Source organism: Anser anser (genome assembly GCF_964211835.1).
Source record: "Anser anser genome assembly, chromosome: 1".
Taxonomy (NCBI): Eukaryota; Metazoa; Chordata; class Aves; order Anseriformes; family Anatidae; genus Anser; species Anser anser.
Window position 1 is genome coordinate 80730214 of NC_139720.1, and position 19331 is coordinate 80749544.

At 39.6% G+C, this 19331-nt stretch overlaps 1 protein-coding gene across 9 annotated transcripts in view; it reads left to right on the top strand.

Moving 5' to 3' along the window:
- LOC310899749 (uncharacterized protein) overlaps positions 1–19331 on the top strand; it is a 201242-nt gene that overhangs the window by 159576 nt on the left and 22335 nt on the right. For 4 of the 9 annotated variants that reach the window (XR_014584617.1, XR_014584618.1, XR_014584621.1 and 1 more), the window contains one exon: positions 13876–19253. The exons of 3 other annotated variants lie outside the window; for them this stretch is intronic. The gene's annotated coding sequence lies outside the window, so the exon portion shown is untranslated. The remainder of the gene's footprint in view (positions 1–13875; positions 19254–19331) is intronic. 2 more of the 9 variants (XR_014584619.1, XR_014584620.1) reach the window with 1 other exon arrangement.

Sequence of the window (19331 nt, forward strand, 5' to 3'; positions counted from 1 at the left end):
TATATAAGAGAATTTCCATTTTAAATTTACTTGTCCTTGTTCATGTTGGTTTGAGACAATTTCAAAATGTGAGAAAATAAAATAAAATAACTATACCTATATGGTGATGTCTGCTCAACAAGAAATAAATGTGCAAATTCCAAGAGGATATTTTAATGAAAGCAGGCAAAGAGGCTCATATGAAAGTATTTTCCTTATTCTATTCATATCTCGTAACATATACAGAAGTCTACTGAGGCAAAAATAAAAACAGTGTGTATAGGGGCACCTCAAGCTCCATCAGAACCACACCTATTCCTTTGAATTTCAGTAGACCCTCAAATAATTATTATTTCTATCAGCGTTCTGGTTCTATGATTCTATGATCTTCATCCAAAGCCCAGATTTATTCCTGGGTCTTAGGGCTGCTTTGGCTCTAGAGAAACTGAAAGACCTGTATGTAGGTGTCTGAATGCCTTAAAGTAAATGACGGATTGGAGAATCTTTGTGCATTAAATATAATTCTAGCCGTAGCGGGTGTGATCCAAGCCTGAGTTTTCCCAGCTTTGCTTGTAACAATTCTGCATAAATTGTACACTTTTTAGAACAACATAACTGTCCTTCATACTTTACTAAACCTGAAAAGAAAATAATGTCCTATAGGTAATTAGAAGAATTTTTATTTTTAGCTACTAAAAATACTAAAAATACTACTATCAGTTCTCTATTCTTGGCGAAGTCAGGAAGGGGACCAGTAAAACCGCTGTCTTGGACTTCCGGAGGGCTGACTTTGAGCTGTTCAGGACACTGGTTGGCAGAGTCCCTTGGGAGGAGGTTCTGAAGGGCAAAGGAGTCCAGGAAGGCTGGGCGCTCCTCAAGAAGGAAACCTTAATGGCTCAGGAGCGGTCTGTCCCCACGTGCCCAAAGACGAGCGGACGCGGAACTAGACTGGCCTGGCTGAGCAGAGAGTTGTGGCTCGAGCTTAGGAGAAAAAGGAGGGTTTATAATCTTTGGAAAAGAGGGCGGGCTACTCAGGAGGACTATAAAGATGTTGCGAGGCTGTGCAGGGACAAAATTAGAAAGGCCAAAGCTCATCTGGAGCTCAATCTGGCTACTGCCATTAAAGATAACAACAAACGTTTTTACAAATACATCAACACAAAAAGGAGGACTAAGGAGAATCTCCATCCTTTACTGGATGCGGGGGGAAACTTAGTTACAAAAGATGAGGAAAAGGCTGAGGTGCTCAATGCTTTCTTTGCCTCAGTCTTTAGCGGCAAGACCGGTTGTTCTCTGGATACCTGGTACCCTGAGCTCGTGGAAGGGGATGGGGAGCAGGATGTGGCCCTCGCTATCCATGAGGAAATGGTTGGCGACCTGCTACGACAGTTGGATGTACGCAAGTCGATGGGGCCGGATGGGATCCACCCGAGGGTACTGAGCGAACTGGCGGAGGAGCTGGCCAAGCCGCTTTCCATCATTTATCGGCAGTCCTGGCTATCAGGGGAGGTTCCAGTCGACTGGCGGCTAGCAAACGTGACGCCCATCTACAAGAAGGGCCGGAGGGTAGACCCGGGGAACTATAGGCCTGTTAGTTTGACCTCAGTGCCAGGGAAGATCATGGAGCAGATTATCTTGAGTGTCATCACGCGGCACTTGCAGGGCAAGCAGGCGATCAGGCCCAGTCAGCATGGGTTTATGAAAGGTAGGTCCTGCTTGACGAACCTGATCTCCTTCTATGACCAAGTGAGGTGCTTGGTGGATGAGGGGAAGGCTGTGGATGTGGTCTACCTTGACTTCAGTAGGGCTTTTGACACCGTTCCCCACAACATTCTCCTCAAGAAACTGGCTGCTCGTGGCTTGGACTGGCATACGCTTTGTTGGGTTAAAAACTGGCTGGATGGCCAGGCCCAAAGAGTTGTGGTGAATGGAGCCAAATCCAGTTGGAGGCCAGTTACTAGTGGAGTCCCCCAGGGCTCAGTGCTGGGGCCGGTCCTCTTTAATATCTTTATCGATGACCTGGATGAGGGGATCGAGTGCACCCTCAGTAAGTTTGCAGATGACACCAAGCTAAGTGCGTGTGTCGATCTGCTCGAGGGAAGGAAGGCTCTGCAGGAGGATCTGGATAGGCTGGAGCGATGGGCTGAGGTCAACTGTATGAAGTTCAACAAGGCCAAGTGCCGGGTCCTGCACCTGGGGCGTAACAACCCCAAGCAGAGCTACAGGCTGGGAGATGAGTGGCTGGAAAGCTGCCTGGCCGAGAAGGACCTGGGAGTACTGGTTGATAGTCGGCTGAATATGAGCCAGCAGTGTGCTCAGGTGGCCAAGAAGGCCAACAGCATCCCGGCTTGCATAAGAAGCAGTGTGGCCAGCAGGTCTAGGGAGGTGATTGTGCCCCTGTACTCGGCTCTGGTGAGGCCGCACCTTGAGTACTGTGTGCAGTTTTGGGCCCCTCGCTACAAGAAGGACATGGACGTGCTCGAGAGAGTCCAGAGAAGGGCAACGAAGCTGGTGAGGGGTCTGGAGAACAAGTCTTACGAGGAGCGGCTGAGGGAGCTGGGGTTGTTTAGCCTCGAGAAGAGGAGGCTCAGGGGAGACCTCATCGCTCTCTATAGGTACCTTAAAGGAGGCTGTAGAGAGGTGGGGGTTGGTCTATTCTCCCACGTGCCTGGTGACAGGACGAGGGGGAATGGGCTAAAGTTGTGCCAGGGGAGGTTTAGGTTGGATTTTAGGAAGAACTTCTTTACTGAAAGGGTTGTTAGGCGTTGGAATGGGCTGCCCAGGGAGGTGGTTGAGTCGCCATCCCTAGAGGTCTTTAAAAGACGTTTAGATGTAGCCCTTAGTGATATGGTTTAGTGGAGGACTTGTTAGTGTTAGGTCAGAGGTTGGACTAGATGATCTTGGAGGTCTCTTCCAACCTAGACAATTCTGTGATTCTGTGATACTACAAAAACTGTGTTAGCTGTGTTATATGCCATTGTAGCAGGTGAGAAGATGACCACTGCCTTCATAGTGACCACCTGCTTGGTCTTTGTTTGATGTCTAACAATATTACTATGTCGCTTTCTGACAGCTCGAGAAAACTTCCAGTTCTGTGTTGTTCTTGGATTTTCTGTCAATGCTAAATAAAATTCCTCTGTTGTTGCCTTTTTTTTCCAATGTGAAAGAGGATTATTTGGCATACAGAAGTGTTTGTTTAGTGCCTGAACTCTAGCCAGAATCAGCTTAAGGGCAGACTTGGCTGTTTTAGAAGGATTTATTGTGTACTTTTTTTTTTTTTTCCTTTCAAATTACTATATGTTTATTGAGTGGCTTAGAAAACGTTGTCCAAATTTTAAAATCAAGTACACAAGGGTAGGTACCTCATGACAGCAGCCTCATGCAGACAGAGACCAAATGGGGCTCTAAGCATGAGTGCAGTTCTGAGAGAGGAGTGTGGTGAAAGCAGCACCACCCTGATGATTGCTGCGAGGATTGTGACTCAGATACAAGTCTGAGTCACAGTTACTCCCTCCCCTTCCTCTGGCCAGGGAAGGTATTAATGTTCTGCTGGTGCCTTTGAGATGTAAATGATAATACTCTGTGCTGCAGAAGCAAAAAAAAAAAAAAATATTAGCTCTTGCACTCTTCATGTCGCCTTGTTCTGTGTAATCTGGTTGAGGAGGAAAAGGAGCTGCATGATTAACATCAAAATGAGCACTAAAATCAGAGGCCAGTCAGTGCAAGTTCCCTCTGTAGTCATCAGAGTAGGACAAGTTCCTCAAGGGCATGGTTCAGGGCAGGAGACTATGCTAGAAAATATGAGTATGTGTGGGAGTGAATATGTCTTACAATGTCCATTGAAATGGACAGTCATGGCAGATTCTGTCTAGTAGTGATTGAACCTTGTATGTCAATAATGATTGAAATCAAAGGATTAGTAAAGGCAAGTAGAAACTCCTACATATTCAGATAAACTTAATTGCCTAGAAGAACATACTCATTAGAGTCAAAAAATCAATATAGTTTAAATCTAAGATAAGGCAATACCTACTGAAAGATGTGGTCTCTGTATTAACATTGGCAATTTTTTTTTTTTAATAGGGCTTGGAAAATAATACCAGAAGTTTTGTCAGTGTTGAGAATGCCTACAGAGGCATTCAGTCCTCCATTCTTGTCCTTCTCTAGCTTCCATTGGTCTTCCTGCTCCTACTAGGTGGCGTCTAATTCTCCAGTCATCTCTTTCTTAAGATGACATTGTGTTCTTGATTGCTCTATCTGCAAAGCAGAATTGTCTAAGTTTTTAACTACTATATGACTTTTTTTTTCTTAAAACCAAAACAAAACTAAACAAAAACACAAAAACAACAACAACAAAAAACACAATTCATTCATTTGTTTCTAATGAGTCACATTAACATGTCCCTGATGGACATGTATTTTATCATTTTTCCTGGTTTTATGCATCTGGGATTCTGGTTTCATTTTGACTCTTTCTCCCCTTTCTGGAATACATTTTTTTTTTCTAATTGTAAAGTTGTTGAGTGCAATCCTTTCTGTTCAGCAGCCTCACAATACCATATAATTGGTCTGGTAATCAATACTGTGAATGATTCAAATCGTTATTGTCCAGTGCTACTTAGAATAACAAAAGTCCATTTACCCAGAATTACCCCAGAATCAATGGCAGATGGATTTCTTGGGCTGCCTAACAGATTAGAAATCATATCCAATTTAGTTCTGGAGATACTAATTTTTACTTCCTTGGCAACTAGCAGATCAAATTCCTTTCAACAGTATAATTCAAAAAAAATAATAGTTTCCTGATCACCAAAGTTTTTCAGACACACAGTAATAACAGTTCATAAAATGAAACGTTGTGACAGAGGTTACTGTCAGCCTTATTGCATGAATACATAATAACATTCAAAATTTCCTTTGGCTTGCACAATTCTCACTCCTTTGCTACTACAGTGATTACAAATGTTCTGGTTTTGCTCAGGAAATGTACAAGTGAAGCTCAGAATGATAGAATGAGACAGATTAAATACACACACACTTGTACTTGCCCATTTATATCAATTCAAAGATTCCATGATTATTGTAAGAAATTCCTAGATGTCTCTGAGGAATTTTGTAGAGGTTGGCAAAGATGCTGAAAACATGGTAAAAAAAAATAGAGAATAAAGCAGATCTGATTAACTAGTCACATAGCAAAAGTGAAGTCTAAATAAGAAAAATAACCATCCAACATGCTTGCTGCAGATGCCATATTCCTTCCGAACTGAAGTCAAATGTTACCTTTATTCACAACCACAGAGGTGATATTTCAGTCTATAATTAAAGAGATTTTCTCCAATCTTCCTAATATATTCATAGAACTGATTGTTCTGATTTACTTATTCATCAGCTGCTAAATACTTTGAAAAATTCTTTTCCTGTGTGGTGTCTGAGCCCGTTTTGATGATGAGAATGTTGGCTACCAGTCAGGTTTGCCTAATATGAGCCAGGGTTTTACAGCTCAGCTTGACCAGCTTTCATCCATTGAAAAAAAGTTACTCACCTTCTAAACCAGAAAATGAAACAGTACTTTTCTAATCTCACTTGGGCAGTCCGGATCCATTTACCCTAGTTTTACCTAGTTCATACCTCAAAGTAAAAGTGACCATATGCAGGTATAAAACTGCTTAGAAATGCTTTGAAAGGCAGCAGAACAGAGAGTAGAAAAAGCTGAAATTGCTGCAGTGATAAGGTGAAGTTGTACCACTACATGGAAAACGTGTGTTACTAGTTCTGCTGCTTACTGTTTCAGTTCAGGACCTCAGTGCTTTAGAGCTTTCCCCCAGATGTGAAAAACAAACAAAAAAACTAATTTCATCCCTTGCCTTACAACATCTGACCCTTATCTGCTACTTCACGGCAGATTATTTTAATAATCCAGCTGTATATAGTTTTTCAAAGGGATGGAAAATACTCTTGGCAAATTCATGCCAGTCTATAGCAAAGAACATAAGATTTGTTGAGCCCAGCAAGCTATATAAATATGCAGATAATAACTTTTTTGCTTTGTTTGTTAGTCTGTTTACTGATTTTAGTTTGCTTTAGATGAAATGCATGAGAAACCTTTGAGCTAGCAGGGGAATTATCAGTTTTCCTTTCCCAAGCAACTCATAGTCTGGCAAGACTGAACTTTGCTTCACCTTCTTCTCTCTAGAGCTATGAACTAGAGTGGAATGGCTACTGCAGGAGAGTGTTGGAAGCCCTTTCACTTCCCAACAATTAGTTTATAGACTGGTGATTAAGGCACTCTCCCAGAAACTAGAACCATAGAATCACAGAATATCCTGAGTTGGAAGGCACCCACAAGCATCATCGAGTCCAACTCCTAGCACCACACAGGTCTACCCAAAAATTCAGACCATATGACTAAGTGCGCAGTCCAAACGCTTCTTAAACTCCGACAGGCTTGGTGCCATGACTGTGTCCCCGGGGAGCCTGTTCCAGTGCGCGACAACCCTCTTGGTGAAGAACCTCTTCCTGACATCCAGCCTGAACCTCCCATGTCACAGCTTGACTCCATTCCCTCCGGTCCTATCACTGGTCACTAAAGAGAATAGATCAGCACCTGCCCCTCCACTCCCCCTCGTGAGGAAGCTGTAAACAGCGATGAGGTCTCCCCTCAGCCTCCTCTTTTCCAGGCCTAGTGACATCAGCTGCTCCTCATACATCTTACCCTCTAGGCTCTTCACCATCTTTGTAGCCCTTCTCTGGACACTCTCCAACAGTTTCACGTCCTTTTTGTACTGTGGTGCCCAGAACTGCACACAGTACTCGAGGTGAGGCCAGACCAGTGCAGAGTAGAGCGGGACAATCACAAATTTATTGTGGCTCCCATCCACAAGAGTTAATGCACCTTCCTGTTAGATCATACAGTGCTGACAAGGGTAGCATTCAAGCCCTTTGTAAAGGCAAGCCACAATCTCTGTTTTAATTCCTTATCTTGAAAATGGACATACTGTGTAGATCTGTTCAGAGAAGAATTAAAAAAATATACAGCTCTCAAATACTGCAGTAACCGAAGTGTCTAAATAACAGAGATTGATAAATAGTTTCAATATAACTCAACAACTAATTCATACCAGTTTACTCAGCATCTCCTGCAAATTCTCTGTAATTCACAGGAGTTTTATTTGAATTAGTCAGAGATGCTCATCTTGAATCCATGTACTTGAATCCATATATTGTGTTACTCTCTAGACACAGAGCTGACAATATGCTATTAGAAGCATGTTTTGTTCTGTTTTGTTTTTCTGTAATAAACTGTTTTACATTATTCAAGGCCATATTTAATCAATGAAAGAAACCTTCCTTGTGGAATATACTTTGTTTTAGAGTTCTAAAAAGTTTGACTCCATTTACTGTTCCCTTTTAATAATTAATTAAATTGTTTTTCCTCACTCTAATTCTGTTAAAATTCCCTTCTGCTCTCAAGACACTTCTGTGATATAGCAGTTCTGCCATACCAACCAGCATAACTCTGTGAACAGTAAAAGATATTTTGTATCCCACTGCATTGATAGTTTTCCAGATGAAGCAATTTCTCAAGAAAAACTAGGTTTATGTCACAGTGAATGCAAAAATGTTGCACTGTTATTAAGTGCTACTTCCACAGAACTGTCTCAAACTCCTCCAGTGGGAAGTAAACAGACATTTCTCATGATGACTCCCATATTTTTTTTCATAAACTTTGAATGCTGCTTCCGATATCTTATAGCATTCAAACATTGTGTGGATCTACTGTCCAGGAATGGCAAGTGTTTCACCCTGATTAGCCTGAGGATGTAGTCAGTGATGTGTGCAAAGTAAGGGAGCATGTTGCATCTTAGAAGAAAATATTCATTGCAACAAGGCAGGATTCTAAATTCCTGTTCCTTTGAAATATTTGGAGATTACTATCTTCCCTTCTACAGCTGAATAGGGCAGGGGAATCATTAAGGCCTTAGAGTTTCCAGGAAACAGCTTTATCAGTGTTAGAATGTCTAGAAACGCTATGCAACTTAGATAAACAAGTTTGTGTGTTGTATAAACTATTTTAGGATATCTTTTTTTTTTTTCTTAATGGCAAAATATTTCTTTTTGTCAGCATACATTTGTGAAAGTAAATAACTTGTAGAAAGGTGATTTCTTACAGTGAGTTTGTCTTTACTCCTTTACTTCTTTGCCTTTTAGACTCGACCTTTTGTACCATTATACACTGCCAAAGACTTTTTTTTTTTTTTCCCAGACTGCTTGAATTTGTGCTCCGTATTTAAATGATTAGACCTGTTTACATGGGATTGGAAATGACCTATGCTTAGACATAGCAACACAATAAAATTTTGAATACAATCATATATAAACATAAGCCTCAGATTTTCCTTCCAGTCTTGTCACATACAAGGAATAAATGAGCAAAAAGGGATTTCCTGGAAAATGTCAGTTAATGCTGACATTTAAAATGAAGAATATCTAGCAAGCAGAGGGAGTCACTCACACTGTAATATGCAGTTTGCTGTGCTTACGGATTATTCGTTTGTATTAAATAAATCAGCAGTTACTGTCCTTCCAGGAAAATGATCTCATTTCTTGGGTACCAACGCAAAGAGCAAAATATAATGACTCAGATAGATGATAGATAGGGCTGTATTCTGAAGTCACTCAAACCTGAAGGTGGCAAGCATTAAAAAAGCAGGACTGAATATTCGTATTATTAAAAAAAAAAAAAAAAAGAGAGAGATGTCAGTGCTGAGGTTTAGAAAAAGGTAGAGGTTTAAAAATTAGTCGAGCTGATAGGTGAACGAACTGAAAACTCAGCTGCTACGCTGAGCATTTCCAGAGCTAAAGCTGGGGATTTCAGAGCTAGTTGAAGATCTGTTTAACAAACATTACTTGGAAGCTGTCTGTAAGGTCTCCAAGCCAGAGCAGCTGTACATGTGTGATTATTTTCAAAGGCGGGGGAGGGGGAGAGAAGGAGGGGAGAGACAAGGAATTAGGACAGGTATTGCAGCTGCTCCTCATTAACCTCACCAAACAGCAAATTGGAAATCGACAGAGTACATTCCGCCTGAAATTCAAAGTGGAAGTGGTAATCAGAAGGCTAGACTGTCAAGTTCTAGCAAGTTGGGAGGGCATTGCTAGGGAAAGCACTGGCAGCTACAAAGCTAAGGGACTTTCTTCTCTTTCCTGCTTTCTCCCAACCCCTAACCCTTCATTTCCTCCCAAGAGTAGTTGTTTCATTTCATCTATGACATTTTGATTGCTGAGATTCATTCACTTCTATGCATGCAAGGGAACAGACAAATGCAGAAGCTAGTAGTACAAGAAAAGCTGAGAATCTAAGTAACCTAAGGAAAAATTTTGGTTTGCAGTGGGGAAGAATGAGTACGTGAGTGAAAGAAAAAAGACAGCAGAGCAGTAACTGAAGGTCAGGTTCATTCTGGAGGAGATGACAAGCTGTGTAGTGGGGAAGCACAGGTCCCCAGTGGTGTGTCTTATTATGTATATAACCAGAAACTGTGTGACTTCTGCTCTGGCTGAAGTCAATGGCAGCAAAAGCTACGCTTGCTCTGCGCTGTGGTCAACTCCATATGAACTTCAACAGTGGTGTATTAGGAGATATTTAATAATTATCTATTAATAATAATTAATATTAATATTAATTAATAGATAATTATTAAATAATTATTAAATAAATCGTAAATAAATATTATATATTATATTATATATTATAAATTTATTTATAAATAAATAATAGATAATTAGTAATTATCTATTGAGACACAAGGGACATGGATCAGTTATGTTGCAATGCAGAACTTAAGTGGTCAACGAAGAAGGAGCGGTACTGAGACAGAGAAACACCTTTTGCTGCATTTGTACAAGGAGCCATTGTCGTTCCAGAAAGTTCTTTTCCTGCAGTCAGGGTACATACAGATACACCAGTGACGCTTTCCTTCATAGAACTCCTCTGCACTGCCTTCCCTGGGGGTACAGATTGCTTCTTGAAATCCCTCTTTTAAGCTTGTTGAGGTCTTGATATAAGTTTTACAGCACCTGAAAACAAGTCCCTGGTGTTCACCTAGACACTGATCAGCCTGCAAGGTCAAAAGGCACACTTCTCAGGCTTGATGAAATGGGAAATACGTTTTGGGTTTATAGTAAAATGAAACTGTGTCCTGTTCCTGCCTGTAAACATTCCATAGGAAATTGAAGTAGTTTTCAATGGAGACTAGGAAACCACCAGTAACCAGGAAAAGTTGCTATTACTGTGGAAAATGGCAAACTTCTGCTTATGGCAAATGAATTGAAATGTACACTTTTATCCAGGGGGTTGGAATTACACCCTTTGCACAGAGAACAGCTGCATATGCTGGTGGGAATGGCAAAGTTTTGGCCTGGATCCAATTTGACAATACTCAAAGAAAGATGATTTTTGTTTGTTTGTTTTCTTTTCTTTGAAGATGAATGCTTCCAAAACAAAATTCAGTCACTGGACCATCAGCCTTGCAAGGTGCTGAGTATTCTGTCTCTGATCCAAAACAGCACTTAAGTGCATGCTTAATTTTGAGGGCATAATTAGTCTTGCCAATTTCACTGGGGCTATTGACATGCTTAAAGTTAAGCATGTGATTAAGTCCACTGCTTCAAGAATGCTTAGCCCTTTGTAGGATTAAGCCCAGCTCTACATTACACAAATGATCTTTTGTTCTGTCCTGAATGACTAGGACAGGCAATGGAGGAAATACGCAACATTCTTTAAAATCAATAATAATTCTGCTGATCACAGAGATAGCTCACACAATATTAACACTGAAAATGTTATCACATTTTATCAGCAACATTTTAGCAGCACAAATTAGACAATTCACTTCCCTGAACCATGTCTCCATTATCTCTTTTTACCTGAAATGTCTCATTGGTTATGTCCTATATGATGTTGTGTGCCGCATTACCTGTCCATAATGTCAGCATAACGCTGCTTACACAGACCCACATGCACCTTCAATATCATGCACCTCTACACTCAAAAATCACCCAGTTAGTGCTGAGCAAGCTGCTGTGTCTGTCCGATACAGTATCACACAGAGGCACTGACTTGCAATGTAGCATAAAGTGATACTGGTGGTGTGATGATCCTGTCCCAAGGCTTGAGCTTCACTCATCGCTACCACAGCGCATCCCTTTCTAGTGACAGGGCTGAGTGAGATCATTAACTTAGCTCTGACAGAAGCCAGTGGATGCCTAGGCAAGGAGTATAAGAAATGAAAAAGAATACAGTGATGTTTTTTCACGTCCTGTCATCCTGGCAGTCTCTGGTCAGGAGATCTTCTTGAGACAGAAGTACTGACAGCTTAAAGCAATAAGGTCCATACAATTTCTGCATGGAGTTGTTCTCTCCGTTGTGGCCAGTACTGTTAGTGACTGGTAGCGTGGGATTTTTCATAGCAGGCCTGCATAAAGCAGCAATGGAAATGTTAGTGGTTGCGGGCATTTTCCTCTATAATGTTCCCAGTTTTGGTAACACGGGCAGAGCTGAAACATGGCTGCAGTAGTGGTAAGGTATCAGAAAGAAAGATAGTGGAAGGAACAGATTTTCATGTTGAACTGCAGTTGTAGGCTTGATCTGTAGGCTGAATCAAAGAGCCACTGAAGTTCACAACTAAACTGAAGCATTCTCAAAAAAATAAATTAAGAAGCTTAAATAAATCATACATTTTTCAATCTTTCCCCGATCTTCTCTTTATGCAGTGTCCTCTTCCAGATACACTTAAGCCTTATCCTTTTATCCGTTTTGGCTTTAGTTTCTGCTTTCATGGTTTGATTGGTGTTTTTTTGTTTGTTTGTTTGTTTTTTGTTTTTGTTTGTTTGTTTTTTGTTTGTTTGTTTTTTGTCTTTTTGTTGTTGTTGTTGATTCTAACTCTTTTTATTTGGGTATTTATATAGTTTTACTTCTTAAACTCAACAAATAGTGTTTTGAAAATTACTAATTCCAATCATGGAAAAATGATAGAAAAATCAGCAGGATTCAGTAAACAAAACAAAACAAGAACTGTAATGGGTTAAGCAGCTGCCAATTCTAATGGAAGAATTTTCAACCAACACAATATTTTGAAAAGCTGCAGAATCAGATATGAAGTTGCCCAGTCTACAGATTCAAAAGGACTCCAACAGGTCTTGAGAACATATTGTTATTTCCATGAGGTCTGATGCAATCCCTGCCGTGTCTCCAGGCAAGGTCTGGAACTAATTTCTGCTCATGATTCACCAGAGTTCAGCAGCCTGGAGGGCACAGAGAAAGGTGCAGTGCATCTGTTTTGGCAGGTTTAGAGATGAATTTACGAATACTAAAAATCATTTCTTTATAATTCCATCCCATAGTGTTTCCAAGGACCTGACATTTTGCAAATTTTAACAAAGTGAATCTTGCAACACCTCTGTGAGGTCAATGTAAATATTAGCCCTATTTACAGATGAATGAAATCATAATCCACATGGAGATGAAGGCCTTAATTCAGGACTCTTATGCAGACATGTATGCTTTCTTACAGGTGCTGGCTGAGGGACATATTGAGGGACATATTCAATATGCCCAAAAGTCTTTCTTTTTCCTTTTCTAAAATAATTAAATCTGATTGGGAAGTCACTGCCTAGAAACACAATCCTATTTTTGTCTCTAGGAAAAGAGTACACATTACTCATGGACAACTCTGGAAACAGTTCTCCCTCAGGTCAGAGTCCTCTGGAAGAAACTGAAAGCAAGAACAGTTATGGAAGAATGTTGTTTTTTTGGAATACCAAAATTTTTTTTTTTTTTTTTTTCTGGGAAGAAATGAAAGCAAAGGAACAATTCAGAATTTCCTAGGTACCATGACTATGAAGAAAATGGAATCTCAAACCCACAACTCAAAACCATTCTTTTGAAAAATTTTGATACTTCACCTTAACATTTGTTATTAGTTTTTAATTGTATAAATAGTTTTGTAACAAAAAATGAAACATTCCTCTCCAAGAAGTGCAAATAGATTGGGCAGGCACCTGAACAAAATAAAGCAAAACAAAACCCTTCAATGAATATTGGTTTTTGTTGTTGTTGTTGTTGCTGGTGGTGTTTTGTTGTTGTTGTGGTTGTTGTTGTTTTTTGTTTGTTTGTTTGTTTTCCTCATGGGAACAAAAAGGCCTTCATAGGCCTCAGAAGGTTTTATCTCCAAATTTCTGTTTCTGTCTCCTTCAGACTCTGGGAACTGGAGAAGTGAAATATATATATATATATATATATATATATATATATATAAAATACCTTGGTGGACTCAGTTTTCTTAAAAAAAAAAAAAAAAAAAGCTGTTTTATTTCACAAGTTCTGTGAAACTAGTTATTCATTATTATCTGGTTGTTCACAATATAACCAGTAGGGGGTGAATCCCGCCCCAGATCCTTCTTCTTTTCCTCCAGCTGAGAGGTGCTGGAATTGAGTTGAATGTTAAAAGAGGACAAACAGCCCTGTGGAACTTCAGTTTCCCAGCACTACCACTAAGGAATGTAATGATTTGATTGTCTAATAGTAACAGAGACATAAGTACCTATTTACGTGACTTGTTATGCTTTTTATTCATAACTTTAGGACCTGAATATTGATGATTTGATAAAGATGCAGATGAGAATGCCTTTTCATATTTTTATATTTTCAGATTAATTATTTGTGTAAGGACATTATCCTTTTCCTTCTCTGGAAAGCTTTCCAGTGACGTCTATTTGCAAGGATGATAATTTTCATATCCACCAATTTAATATGATATCATAAGCAGTTCAAAAACAAGAAAAGATTAAAAAAAAAAGTGGTCTTGTACGAAGTTTTGTTTTTTCTTTTTCTTTTTCCTGCAGGAAAACAATAATCTACTTCCTGACCTGCTTGAATTATTGGGTGGAAGAGAAGTTAACTCCCACTCCCAGTTCCATGCAGGCAATCATCTTTTTAAGCATCAGCACTTCAGCACATATTTAATTAAAGCTTGCATTGTTGTCTAAATATACTGAATTTAACCATAGGCAGGAGCACTTTCTTCCACTAGCATTTGTGATTTGTACTTTCTCTGCAGGTCTAATAGGAATAAAAAGCAACAAGTAACTTCATCATAGAAGTCAGTAGTTTAGATTCTGATTATTCATAATGGAGGTCTAATCTGTGTAAGATGTCATTTTACATCACCTGTTTTCCAAGTAGAAACAGATATCTGGTCCACACTAGGCATGAATCTGACCCACAATTTTTTAATATTTTTTATTATTTTTTAGCAAATCACAATGTTTTTATTTAGTTCTGGAAAAGCTGAGCAAACCAATGAATCGATCTTTTCTATATGATATTAAAATGATTTATAAGTGATGTAAAAAATGTATAGGTAAATGAGGGCCATAACCTATTAACAGACATGTAGAGTAACAAGAATGCAAACAATAAATGCAAACAATAATGCAAATGCAAACAATAAATTCTATTGTTCATTTCTTTTTACTGGCTACAAAGAAAAGAATTTTGGTATAACTCTATCCTAACTTGCAGATGGCACTTGTTACATTGGTGGATAATTTTATATCAATAAATATGAAGACTAAACAGAGAGGAAGAGTTTCAGCAATGCAAAAAGAAAAAAGAAAAAAAAAGTATTCTGCTATGATTAAAGGTTTGATTTGGGAAAATGTGTAAACATGTATGGATGCAGTTCTTTTTTGAAGAATACAGATAGCCTGGAGTTCTCTTGATTTAACCCAAGCATGAGTTCAGCAAAGCATATGTTCTAAAAATGTTAACATGGGGCTGGACACACATTTTGGCTGAAAGCCAAGATTCTTACAAGTGTTTGAACACGGACAGCTTGTAGGACCAATTCCTTAGTCTCATTTACAAATCCTTGTGCATTGCAACCGAACGTGTTTCAGAACTCTTATGGAAGGTTTATCAGTCATGAAGTAGTTTAAGCCATCAGATCTCTGAAAGCTATCACATGCAGGCATGTTCATTCCCAATGTAAATACTTGCCTTCAGTGGTGGTTTATGAGGGAATTACCTTATTTCAGTAGTCACAGAAGCATCTTCATGCTCTGGGTAAGATGGTTAGTGATCAAACCAGCATAAACCTTCCTGCTGTCCTAATTTTCCTTCCACTTTATGCTCTGTAAGTCAGGAGTGTATATGTTAAAATTCAGAGAGCAGCTACAATTAAAATAAAGGTAACATGAACTTGAAAGACTATTCATAATTTTCACAATCTTGAAGCTGTGTAACTTAAGTATATATTGGTCCCATACCTTGTAAATTAGGCCCCGCTGGAGTAAGTCTTTAATCATATACCATGGTAAGTTGTAAATGGTCCTCATGTTTTATATATTAAAGCAAATTCAACTTATTTTGGCCTTTAATTATGCCGGGAAATATTTTCAAAACCAATTATTTTGATAGAATATGCATTATTTTGCGTTCAGAGAATCTGAGCCAGATTCACAATATTGAAGGTGTTGGTCCAGTTTCCTACAGTGAAATATATCTGGAAGATCCTTACTGATAAAAAGGAGGGAACAACCTTAAAACAAACAAACAAACAAACAAAAACTTATAACTGGTATCTGATAGCAGAATCTGAATCAAAATATTTTCTTCTCTGGCAAATGAAGTAAAAAATTTGTATACCGTGAGACTAGACACACCGAAATCATATTAATCTCTCAGCTTCCCCAGTTGCCCTGAGCACACAAGCATGTATTTACTGTTGAGCCTATATGGACTTAGAGATGCATTGACCCTTAAACATATAGCATAATTCATACTGCCCAGCTGAGATTTTGTTCCTTGAAAAAAGCTAGATGTTGATTTTACACTGTGGTAGAAAGCTCCAGCAGAAACATGTGAAACAGAAAAAGCAATCATTGGTAGACTTTAAACTAAGAGTTTGGACATTGTTGAAGTGAGCTTTTAAACTGCGTCTTTGTGGAAGTAATAGTCATCTCTGTGGTTGTGATAAGGGCTGAATTTGTTGAGATGAAGTTTACGGGCAACTGACCATTAGAAGTCCTCAGCCATAATGAATCCTTTCAGCATTTATTATAAAAGCCTTAATTGGGGTACATTCTGTGGGCATTAGTGAGGCTCTCACAAGTATTTTCCAGATATTTGACTGTAATTTAGCATTAGTCAGGCATGAGTTAATGGACACCAAAGTCTTGATTCCCTAAAAAACACTACTTGTTTTGTAAATCTCATTGCTATTATATCATTTAATATTCATTTTCATGACATTCGTGGTATTCGTTTAAATATTGTACGTTACCATCAGCAGTCCATTTTAATTCAGCATTAGTGCAGCATTAAAATGTAGAACAAAAGTGTTAGCATTTTAAGTTAAAGGTGTGTCCAAAATATTTTCTGTTGGTGATATTCTACCGTCTTCACTAAGTCAAAGAGTCAATCCAGATCTTGCTTAAGATTGTAGATTGTAAACAAATGTAATGATGCTTTTTATTTTAGCAACCAAAATGTTTCTGGAGTATTTAGGAGACCTAAAGTACAACAAAGTTCTTTGCAACAGTGAAGACCTTTACTTTGATACCCAAATTTAGTGGGATGTTTGTCTTTGATTTCAGTAGCAACAGAACTGACTCCAAAGATTTTGCCACCTGTGTAAATATTGTAATGGTGTTGTTACATGCTAAAGGGAAAGGAGGGGTTCTGTTGCAGTTAAAATTTCTCTAAAGTGGAATTTTCTTTTCTTTTCTTTTCTTTTCTTTTCTTTTCTTTTCTTTTCTTTTCTTTTCTTTTCTTTTCTTTTCTTTTCTTTTCTTTTCTTTTCTTTTTTCTTTTCTTTTTTCTTTTCTTTTCCTTTCCTTTCCTTTCCTTTCCTTTCCTTTCCTTTCCTTTCCTTTCCTTTCCTTTCCTTTCCTTTCCTTTCCTTTCCTTTCCTTTCCTTTCCTTTCCTTTCCTTTCCTTTCCTTTCCTTTCCTTTCCTTTCCTTTCCTTTCCTTTCCTTTCCTTTCCTTTCCTTTCCTTTCCTTTCCTTTCCTTTCCTTTCCTTTCCTTTCCTTTCCTTTTCTTTTCTTTCCTTTCCTTTCCTTTCCTTTTCTTTTCCTTTTCTTTTCTTTTCTTTTCTTTTCTTTTCTTTTCTTTTTTCAAGCCACAATACAGCTGACCCAAGAGAGCCAGAGAGGGAAAAAAGCTCTTATCTTTTCCCTTGTTGATTCTCGTGTATTGCCCATCATGTCAACAAGCCTACAGAATCCTTCTTCTGAGCCTAGAAAGCTCTCACTCATGTCTGTGAAAATTCCACATGTGGCATTCAGAATAGTGCCCTCAATTTATTTTGATGGCTTATGATTTCTTCTTCACAAGCCTAATGGACTCACTGAAATCTGTTAAGATACAACTCTAAACTTCAATTACATGCACATCAACTCATATATATTACTCAAGATAATTTTTCCTATTCATACCGATCTGCCAAATTTTATGCTCATTTAGGCTTGCATACCTTTTGTTTTTAAGGAAAAAAAAGAAAAAAGAAAAAAAAAAAAAGAAAGGAATTTAGTCACTACTAGACTTTAAGAAAGTTATTTAAAAAAAAAATATTCTTTTGCTGGGTTGTGGCCATGATAATTCAGAGAGCAGCACACAGTTAATTATAAGCCACTTTTGTCCTGTTCATTATGGCTGTGAGATGCTCCAGTGTTAGGGAGCTCATTTGGAAAGCTTTAAACTAGATCCGAAGGGAGAGGGGGTTGTAGCTGGGCTTGCACTGGTGGGGAAGCACCCTAGCAGTGGTGAAGACCCGGAGACCTACCACCCCCCTAGGGTGAAATTGGCGTGCTCAGTTCGCTCCCTGAATTGCCTGTACACCAATGCACAGAGCATGGGGAATAAGCAGGAGGAGTTAGAAACCCGTGTTCGGTCAGGAGACTATGACCTAGTGGAAATTACAGAGACATGGTGGGAGAGCTCACATGACTGGAATGTGGTCATGGTTGGGTAAGTCCTGCTCAGGAAAGACAGGCCAGCAAGGTCAGGTGGCAGAGTTGCTCTTTACGTGAAAGAGCAACTATATTGTATTGAATAATATCCAGGGGCGGATGAGGAGCGAGTTGAGAGTCTGTGGGTGACAAATAAGGGACAGCCTGGCATGGGGGATACTGTTGTGGGTGTCTATTACAGGCCACCAGATCAGGATTAGGAAGTTGATGAGGCATTCTAAAGGCAGCTGAAAGCACCCTCGTGATCACAGGCCCTGGTGATCATGGGGGGATTTTAACTACCCAGACATTTGCTGGAAGGCATACTCAGCCAGCTATCCGCAGTCCAGGAGGTTCCTTCAGTGTATTGATGATAACTTCCTGATGCAAATGGTGGACGTGCCAACTAGGAGAGGAGCATTGCTGCATCTTGTCCTCACTAACCAGGAGGGGCTGGTTGAAGCAGTGAAGGTTGAGGGCAGCCTTGGCTGCAGCGACCATGAGATGGTGGAGTTTAGGATCTCATGTGGCAGGAACAGAGTACTGAATTGCAACCGTGGACTTCAGTAGGGACAACTTTGGCCTTTTCAAGAATTTGCTAGGGGAAATATTGGACAAGGTACTTGAAGGAAAAGGAGCCCAAGATAGTTGATTAGAGTTCACGGACTGCTTCTTCCAAGCTCCAGAACAGAGCATCCCAACAGGTAGAAAGTCAGGAAAGAGAACCAGGAGACCTGCATGGTTAAACAGGGAATTGCTGGGCAGGCTAAAGTGGAAGAAGAGAGTCTACAAATTATGGAAGGAGGGGCTGGCCACTTGGGAGGAATATAAGGCTGTTGTCAGAGAATGTAGGGAGGCAACTAGGAAAGCTAAGGACTCCTTAGAATTAAACCTTGCAAGAGGGGTAAAGGACAACAGAAAGGGCTTCTTCAAATACACTGAGGATAAAACTAGTACTAGAGGCAATGTAGGCCCACTAATGAACGAGGTGGGTGCCCTGGTGACAGAAGATAAAGAGGAGGTGGAGTTACTGAATGCCTTCTTTGTCTCTGTCTATAATCCCAGAGGCTCTCCTGAGGAGCCCCATACCCCTGAGGACCCAGACGACGTCAGAATAATGGAGGAGTTTGCCTTGATTGATGAAGGATGGGTTAAGGACCAATTAAGCAAGCTGGACATCCACAAGTCCATGGGTCCTGATGGGATGCATCCACAGGTGCTGAGGTAGCTGGCGGAAGTCATTGCTAGACCACTCTCCATCATCTTTGGTAAGTCATGGGCATCAGGAGAGGTACCTGAGGACTGAAGGAAAGAAAATGTCACTCCAGTCTTCACAAAGGGCAAGA